This window comes from Protopterus annectens, chromosome 7.part0 (assembly GCF_019279795.1).
Source record: "Protopterus annectens isolate FY-2018-M chromosome 7.part0, PAN1.0, whole genome shotgun sequence".
NCBI lineage: Eukaryota > Metazoa > Chordata > Ceratodontiformes > Protopteridae > Protopterus > Protopterus annectens.
The window spans coordinates 1,429,968,696-1,429,978,695 of NC_056739.1; the positions used below are offsets into that span (position 1 = coordinate 1,429,968,696).

At 37.9% G+C, this 10,000-nt stretch overlaps 1 long non-coding RNA gene across 4 annotated transcripts in view; it reads left to right on the top strand.

Moving 5' to 3' along the window:
• LOC122807069 overlaps positions 1–10,000 on the top strand; it is an 844,116-nt gene that overhangs the window by 620,288 nt on the left and 213,828 nt on the right. The window contains exon 4 of one of the 4 annotated variants that reach the window (XR_006365590.1): positions 2,989–3,113. The exons of the other annotated variants lie outside the window; for them this stretch is intronic. This is a non-coding gene — a long non-coding RNA (uncharacterized LOC122807069). Of the gene's footprint in view, positions 1–2,988; positions 3,114–10,000 lie in introns of those variants that run through there. 4 annotated transcript variants of the gene reach the window in all.

Sequence of the window (10,000 nt, forward strand, 5' to 3'; positions counted from 1 at the left end):
CATGCAGTGTGTACATCTGCTGCATCGATGCGAAGTGTGTGCATCTGCTGCATCCATGCGGTGTGTACATCTGCTGCATACATGTGAAGTGTATGCATCTGCTGCATCCATGCGGTGTGTACATCTGCTGCATCCATGCGAAGTGTGTGCATCTGCTGCATCCATGCGGTGTGTGCATCTGCTGCATACATGTGAAGTGTGTGCATCTGCTGCATCCATGCGGTGTGTACATCTGCTGCATCCATGCGGTGTGTGCATCTGCTGCATCCATGCGAAGTGTGTACATCTGCTGCATCCATGTGAAGTGTGTGCATCTGCTGCATCCATGCGGTGTGTGCATCTGCTGCATACATGTGAAGTGTATGCATCTGCTGCATCCATGCGGTGTGTACATCTGCTGCATCCATGCGAAGTGTGTGCATCTGCTGCATCCATGCGGTGTGTGCATCTGCTGCATACATGTGAAGTGTGTGCATCTGCTGCATCCATGCGGTGTGTACATCTGCTGCATCCATGCGGTGTGTGCATCTGCTGCATCCATGCGAAGTGTGTACATCTGCTGCATCCATGCGGTGTGTGCATCTGCTGCATCCATGTGAAGTGTGTGCATGTGGTGTTGATGCTTATCTCCTTTGTGGGCTGAATGTGCTGTACTTTGCTTTCAGTTCAAAATCTCCTCAATTTAAAGAAAGTCTCCTGGAGCTTTGGCATAATGCTGAAAGTTTAAAATGTGCCTGCTGATGCTTATCTACTGTTTGGGCTGAGCTCTGAATTCCCTTTCAAAATCTCTTCCTCAAAATGTAATTCTATCTATGCTGGTGCTGTGTTGATGCTTATATCCTCTGCTGACTTTTGTTCTTTGGAATGTAGAGTTGATTTTTTTTTGGGCCCCCCTAGCCAGAACTGATACCACTTCCACAGACCTGAAATGATTGGTTTTAACTCTTCTTCTTCTTCTGTTGGAGAATAGAAATAAATATTAATTGTATTTGCCTTGCACCTAAAAATGGAATATATCAATATATGTTTTAACTATTTAATAGGACATCGACTATGACAGTGTCTTATTATAATGTCGTAACATATTTTGTAGGCTAAGTTTATAGAACTAAGAAATGCAGCCTTTTTCTGTATTTGGAAGATGGCAAAGTTATGTTATTGATTTTGTTAAAACACTTTGCATACTTGAATTTTTATGTATAATATTTATATTCTTCTAGCTTACACAATGCCTTCAACTGAGATCTGCTTTCTGCATTATTATAGTGTAATGTTACTAAGATATTTTTAAAACATTGACATAACATGGGGGATTCTTTTATCATTTTTGAGATATTCCTTCTCTTTCTCATAATTATTTTATTTACAATTGTTTAAATGGAATTACTCATCCCTGGCGTTCATTCAGTTATATAGATGCTAGTGTTGCTATCAGTGCTCATAGCAGGTTTATTTTATGCTTGTCTTTTCATCAGTCCACATTATCACTTGAATCTATCTTAACCCATCTGTCGCAAATTCATTGGCTACAGCTCAAACCCACAGAACACAACCAGTGCAACACTACTAACTGTTCATACGTTAATGTTTTTATATGTGCAGATTGCATCCACTGCCTATTTAAACTTTTGTGGTTGTGACCGCAGACCCTGAGAAGTTTGACAGGGTCACAGGATAAAGTGAGAGGTTTTACCATAAATCACTGATATTCACAGTGCTGAGCATCAGACAGACAGAAAAATAATGGCTGAAACACAGAAGTGTGATAAAAAATAAATATAACTCTTGTTCAGAAGGCGAAGGGCTCCCCTGCTTTCCCAGTGCAGGGGGCAAGACCAATACAGTGGTTGCATCAACTAAAATAAAGTAGAAATGCCCCAAAAGAAGTAAATTACTGCTGAAACACCTAGAAATCATGCCAACAATTGAAAGCCATGACTAGCATTGTGTTTCTTTGCATCTTTTTCTGCAGACTACTGACTTTTGAGGAATTTCACCTCAACTATCTGAGAAGAGCCAAGTGACGATGCTTTGGTAGGCCAGGGATGCCGGCTCAGAAAAGTGGGCATGTAATGCTAACAGTCAGGGGGGTAGAACAAGGGGTACTGTATGCCAAAAAATGTGAGAACTTAAAAAAAACGCAAACAAGACAAAATAAATATATAAATAATACATCACTATATGAATCAACCCTTGAGGTTTGGTGGAGTTAATGGCTTCCTTTTACTTCTGTAACCACAGTAGTATGGATTGAATAGACTGTTGTGCATCAGATAATGTTTTGAGGTTTAAAATCTGTCAATCTATCATACGATGCATGCACCATATTATTTTTGTTTCAATTTCACAGCATTTTTATGAGTTTTGTATAGAAAGAGAAAAGGTGCTTCAGTTAGTGTACTTCCTATTGCAGGTACTGCACATATTATGAGTATGTCTGAGTTTTATATGCCATTCTGAAATGTATCAAAGATTTCTCACGTGCATAATCTGTCACTCTGTGTCTCAGATGTTTCTATATCTTTGCTGTATACTATAGAAACTAATAATAACCAAGATCAGGGACCAGCCATGTATATCCAGAAACTAAAAAGAATAAAAAAAAAAAAATCAACAAATAAAAATAAAATTGTGTGTGTGGCTACTTTTGGTGTTTTGTACTTCGTGGTTTATTCCATTAAACACTGTTAAATAGTTCTCCCATTTAAAATATTGAGCGTAGCTTGCTAAATGAGAGCTTGCTTTAACAGTGTTAACACCCATGCGTCCATTGTACTGAAACCTGATTGCTAAACCAGTTCTTGGGGATTTGCTGTACTGCTTTTGTGAGTTCCTTGCTTAGTGTAGGACATCATAGATCACATGGTATATATAATTGTAAGACAGAGCCCATTCTTTTGTTTTGGTAAGCTACTAACATTTGAGAAATTCTACTACTCTCAAACCCAGTCTGCTTTTATTATTTAGTTCATGTGTTTCTATCTGCAGTTGCTTTATTCCAGAAGTCAGAGTACCAGGGTAGCTCATTAAGAAACACAAATAATTTGGAATGCATTTAAAGATGGCAGAATGACAACAACATATTCCAGGGCTTTCAAGAATGTTTTCATTTACTGCGGTGAGTTTCTTTATCTCTTTGAAACTAACAGATACTTTGGAAAAAACTTGCAAATGCATAATGAAACTTTCTTGTGAAGTCTCATTTCACGTTCAAAAACTTTAATTATGTGTTAGAAATATGGGTATAACACACAAAATGAATTTTATGCATAATAGCAGCACCTTTGATGAACTGAATACAGGTTGGCTTTTATTATTTTTGTTTGAGTACACACATGAAATGCATACATTATGTACAGAGCTGTGATTTCTGCAGACAGTTCAAGCTCTCAATAGTACAAATATCCTTTACATTATACTTTGATGCTATTTAACCTACAACATTCATAGGGTATAAAAAGCCCCATTTCAGTGTTTCTAACTAAATACTATCTAACTATGTATAGTAGTCTGATTTGTGTACATTCTATGTATGTATGTAACTGTCAAATAGTTAATGCTTTACACTCTGTTTTTCTTTCTTTAAAAAAAAAAAAAATAACCAAAACCTTGTAAATATGGTACTTTTTGACCGTGCTAAACTCTTTACTCTGGATGCAAACTTTTATATGTTAAGCCTTATGCTAGAGCAAAGGTTCAGCACTGAATCTTAAATGATATCACGTACAAGAAAATTGCTGCTGGGATTCATTGCTGACCTGGAGATGGATCCGTCATTGAACCTTGTTATTCCCAATTAAATCTCGTAGTTTTATATAATCTTTGAGTGAAATGCGTACATTCTTTGGGACTTCTCTATTTTCATATTTGCTCCAGCTTTATGCAGCTGTATGGTACAGACCTGTATTGCATTTTTTCTAGGTATTCAGTTTTTATAACTTTCTTTCCATTATATAACATTCACATTAATCATACACATATTTCAGCTATGTGACTGTTCTAACGACCGCAGTGCAGCACGTGCATTTTTTTGAATGTGATATAAGGGCTATTGTCTAGTTAAGTTAGATATTAAAGATAGGCATTATAGTTTCACACTTCTTATTGTTCAAATTATGCATGCTAATGAAAAACCTCTTTAGTTATGAATTCTTGAGCAAAGAAATAGGGAAGTATTAACTCTCCCTGTCTTTCTCTCGCAGACTCTCTCCCTCTCTCACCCTCTCACAGACAGACAGACACACACACCCACAGTTGTATTTTATCATTAGTTTTCCACCTCTTTAAATGTAGTTTTTTTTAAAAGAAAATAGTAATTATAAGTGAAACGACAAATACCTGCAACTGCTTGTGTTGTTACTTTTGCTTTTTTTTCCCTTTTTTATTTATTATTACTATTTTACACGTGCTAAACAGCAATGCTGTATTTAACAAGCATAAAAAATGGTAGCTGCTTCGCATTTCTCATTCTCTGATTGATTGCAGCTTAATATGCTGATGTGACTTTTTTGACTGGACAATACCTGTACATTAACACCATGTTGTAGAACATTCTTCCTCCAAGACATATATAGCTCATTGTCTAAAGCTAATTATCAGCCGATGCAGAACTGGATTGTTATTCCTGTTTAGAGAGGGAGAGGCAGAAAATGCATTTGGGAGAGGTTGACAGAGATACAGAACAATGTCATAAGGTTAAGCCGAGAAAATCCAGTGGCTTTCATGAGATGGAGCAGTAGGTGCTGGTTATATCCAAAAATATCCTGTTAAAAGAAAAAAGGAGCTATTCCAAGAGTAACTGGGCATGTTAAGATCAGCTGTGATCTTTTGATTAATCAAGATTTTGGTATTGTTTGAACGTGTAATTGAAAATAAAATGTCAGGCTGCATGAGAAGTTTGACATACTGTGAATTACCGACATGTCTAAGAAATTAGCAATGACCGAGCATAGGTTTGTCATTGAACTATATCAGTTGAGTGAGAAGAAATATTTTTTAAGGTTTATCTAAGAGAAACAAAGACAGAGAGAGAAAGCAAAGCATCGGTGAAAGACTGAAAGGTAAGATTTTAGATCAGTTGTGGTACTCAGAGATATGCAGTGACAAGAATAACTGGAGGGATTAACCCCAATCTGGCAAATGAAGTTGAGAGTAGGTTTGTAAGTATACATTGGCTTCATTGCTGAAGCTAGGGTTAAGGAGCTTAACAAGTCATGGAAAGCCTTGCATGGTTATGAGGAATGTTTAAGTTTGATGAAGGGGTCTGAACTTGTGTTTTGTGTGAGTAATGACAACATTGACAACGTCATTAAGTTTAAGGTCATGACTGTCTGATCAGGTAACTTTGCATTGATCATTGACTTCAAGAGTTAGTTGCTGGGGCCATTTAGAGTTATCTTAGGATCCCTGACACTGCGGCAGTAGAAATTTTTGAACATCATCAGCTTAGTTTTATTAAAGATAGAAATTCCTATGGTATCCTGCAACCAGTGTTGCTCTTAGATGATACTGTCTGAAGGATGATGGCAGCTGGGTTAGGGAAGGAGAAACAAACTGTGGAATCATCTACATATTTAATGAGTCTGGTGTCTTCCTTGTGTTGAGGCATGTGATTAATAAAAGTAGTAAGGGGCAGGAACTAAATTATTTAACCTAGGGGCTTTCTGGTTTACAGGGGGTACTCAGATTTTGCACTACCCTATTTGATGGTTTGAGACCAGTCCTGGATGTAGCCATTGAAAGGCTTTGCAAGATGGGAGGTGACAGCCCGATCATGATTTGAAGGCCTTGAAAAGATTGAAGATTATGGTGCAAATGGTCTCTCTTAAGTATGTTTTAGCTCAGAACCTATGTGAATGTCAGATGGACAGTTTATTTGCTGTCCTAGCTAATAGCCATGCTGGGATACTGGAAAGATGTTGTTTTGGATGAAGTGGTAATGTGAATGATAATGTATTACACATTTTTCAATGAGATTTTATAAATTAGGGAAAAAAGCACAGTACAACAGAAGCTATTATGCATTACATGAAGTTGCCATTCAGGAGTAGAACTGTAACAGACTTTTCCTGAATAAGAAACTAGAAACTGAAAGATATTTTGCAGCTAATTTCAATAATGGACCAGGGAAGTAATCCAACCATGGGCACCCATTGTTGTTTAAAGTGTAACCGCATTTGTTTTAAGAAGTTTCTTTACATAGAAGAAGGGTATTATTTTAAATTGTGCAACATTTTGGGCCTGTACATTTTTAGATGGTGAATGCTTAAGTAGGGACGTTTGAATGGGCTTATGTAAGCAGTTTTGAAAGTGCTTCTTGAATGCATTTGCTATATTAATAAATAAGGAAGTCAGTATTGTTTTTTTTTCTTTCTAGGTGCTTTTTTCCCTCTGCAATTCCTAAACATCAGTACCCACCTCTTAGTCTTTAGCCCATTCATTCATTATTAATGGTTAGTCAAGCATCAGCTTGGGTGGGAAGGGATCCAAAATCCTCAACATCCAGTCAAGCATGAGCTTGACATTACAGCAGCCATCAGAGAAACATCAGGTCTGTGAGACCTTGCACACTAAGCACACCATCTGGATTACAATTCAAAGTGCCCCACAGGGAAGGGCCACAGATACAGTAATCATTTCACAACCTGATCCCTACTGCTGTCATTTCTTCCAGCCTCATTAGCTCAGCAGACTGGTATGTTTTTAATTACATCCCAACTTTATGCCCCGGTCGCTGACATGAGTACTGATATAACTGCAGTGGTCCCCCTATGCTCATGCCTGGACATGCATGTTCCCACACTCATATGCAAAGAAAGCTAATCCCATCAACTTGGAAGCACCATTCCCACACCCCTCGATTCTGGCAGATTCTTGCCACTGTTAAGCTAGAGGGTTAGCCTCTAAATTCCAAGCTCTTCTTCATGGCGTCTGTACCACTCATTCCACTATATGGACTCAAGTGATCTTTGTCACAGTCAGGACTTTATCACTTTGTGTCATGGAACCAGAGTGTTGTGTGGCAAAGTTGACTGGCATGGACATCCTGGACTGAGAGGGCAGATTGCACATAAAATATCAAATGCCAAATATTACTAATAATAGAGGTAATATTAAGCTATGTCAGACCATCTTGTAGATACAAAATACACGTTTCGTATATGAAATTTGTACTTAAGCAAACAAAACAAAAGTAATTGATGTAGCAAACCAAAACAGCATAACACTACATGATACTGTGTAAGACAGCCATGTACCATAACAAAGTATGGCACATAGAGAAGGATACACAATACATCACAATACAATATAATAATGCACACCACAGCACAGTACAACACATTGCACTATATAGATATTCCTGAAGAGGAGGATCAAAGGGAGCACTTGGTGTGTATTGAAAGGGGTCTCTATACAAAAAGGTTGTGGTAAACAAATCATTTCTGAACTAAACAACTTGGTATACTAGCAGGCCGAGAAGATAGTGGTAATGGTAATTGCAAAAATTGTACATGTAATATTAATTAACTGATGACTAGATCTTTAGCAAGGGTGTTTGGTGTTCAGGGTGAAATAACCATTTTGAATTATACCTAATCCTTCGTATCTAACAGTATGCCCTTTCACCTACCTGACCTCAGAAACAATGTTTTACTTAACTCCATTTAGCTGGCATATCTCAAAGGCAGTTTGACCTCCATTACAAGAACATTTTTTAGCAGACCATTTTGAAAGTGGTGTCTGTATTGTATACCTGTATAAGAACAGTAAATAAATGTCACAATTATAATCTGCCTACTAAAGTCACCATTATGCAACAAAATTCCTCAGACATGTAAATGACTAAATGAGAGGATGTATACCCTGCCAAGTGTATGTTACAGTTTATTAGGTATGGTCTTCCATGCAAACAAAAAACAGGGAATTATTGCTCAAGCAACATAAAAAAAAAAAAAAAAAAAAAAAGCAAGCAAAATCATCATCACCATCCCAAGCTGTTCCTTTCTTGCATAATATTGATAGCTATGTAAAAAGGGAGGTAATAGGTGAGTGAAGGTTTGAGTAGAGAGAATGTAGACAAAAGTTATGCAGGTACATTTATGCTCTTCGCTCAAATGCTCAAGCAACGTCTGCTTAAATCTGGGGCCATGTTTTATGTTTCATTCTGACAAAGTGAGTATAATGCTTGTGATAACATTTTTAAAAAGGACCTTTTACCTTTGGCCTTAGAGAAGAGCAGTTTGACCTAAGAAGGTGTATCCTTATTAGTAATATACACACACACACACACACACACACACACACACACACACACACGCACACACAAAGTGGGAGAAAGGAAATTCACCCCGGGGATCACGTCAGTCGCCCTGCTACACAGGGGTCCAGGGAAGTAAATAGTGTGGGAAGAAATAGCCAGGGAATTGTTATGGCTAGGCTTGTAGACGCCCTAGGGCTGATAGCCTAGTACCAACCTATGAACCTATGGATATAAAAAGTTTACACACCCCTGTTGTTAAAATGCCAGTTTTTTTGTGAAATAAAAAAATGAGACCACAATAAATCATTTCAAAACTTTTCCCACCTTTAATGTGACCTATAACCTGTACAATTCAATTGAAAAACAAACAAATCTGTTAGGGGGAAAGAAATATAAAAAATAAAAAGCATACAATACGCTACTTACAATAAAGCGTACAATACTACTTTGTTGTGTGTGCATACCCTTAAACTAATACTTTGTTGAAGCACCTTTTGATTTAATTACAACATTCGGTCTTCTTGGGTAGGAGTCTATCAGCATGACACATCTTGACTTGGCAATATTTGCCTACTCTTCCTTGCAAAAACACTCCAAATCTGTCAGATTGCGAGGGCATCTCTTGTGCACAGCCCTCTTCAGGTCACCCCACAAATTTTCTATTGGATTTAGGTCTGGTCTCTGGCTGGGCCATTCCAAAACTTTAATTATCTTCTGTTGAAGCCATTCTTTTGTTGATTTGGAGTGAAATTCCTCTTCATCTTCAGCTTTCTAGCAGACAGCTGAAGGCTTTGGGCCAAAAGTGACTGGTATATGGAACTGTTCATAATTCCCTCTACCTTGACTAAAGCCCCAGATCCAGCTGATATAAAGCAACCCCAAAGCATGATACTGCCACCACCATGCTTAACCGTGGGGATGGTGTTCTTCTGGTGATGCGAAGTGTTTGATTTTGCGCTAAGCATACCTTTTGGAATTGTGGCCAAAAAGTTTGACCTTGGTCTTATCAGACCATAACACATTTTCCCACATGCTTTTGAGAGACTTGATGTATTGCTTTGCACATTTTAGCCAGGCCTGGATGTTTTTCATGTGTAAGAAAAGGCTTCCGTCTTGCAACCCTATCCCATAGTCCAGACATATGGAGAATATGGGAGATTGTTGTCACATGTAGTACACAACCAGTACTTGCCAGAAATTCTTGCAGCTACTTCAGTGTTGCTGTAGGTCTCTTGGCAGCCTCCTTGACCAATTTTCGTCTTGTCTTTTCATTTATTTTGGAGGGACATCCAGTTCTTTGCAACGTCAGTGCTGTCCCATATTTTCTCCACTTTTTGATGACTGTCTTCACTGTATTCCATGGTATATCCAATGCTGTGGAATTTTTTTGTACCTTTCTCCTGACTGATAACTTTCAACAATAAGATCCCTTTGATGCTTTGTAAGCTGTCTGCGAACCATGGCTTTTGCTCTAGCAGACAACTGAGTAAATGTCAGGAAAATCCTACTAGGACAGTTGAACTTTATTTGGGGTTAATCAGCATTTCTTTAATTGATGGCAGTTGTGTACCCAAGAAGACTGAATGCTGTAATTAAATCAAAAGGTGCTTCAACAAAGTATTAGTTTAAGGGTGTACACAGACAACAAAGTATTAGTTTAAGGGTGTGCACACTTTTGCAACCAGTGCATTGTACATTTGTTGTTATATTTTTTCCCCTAACAGATTTGTTTGTTTTTCA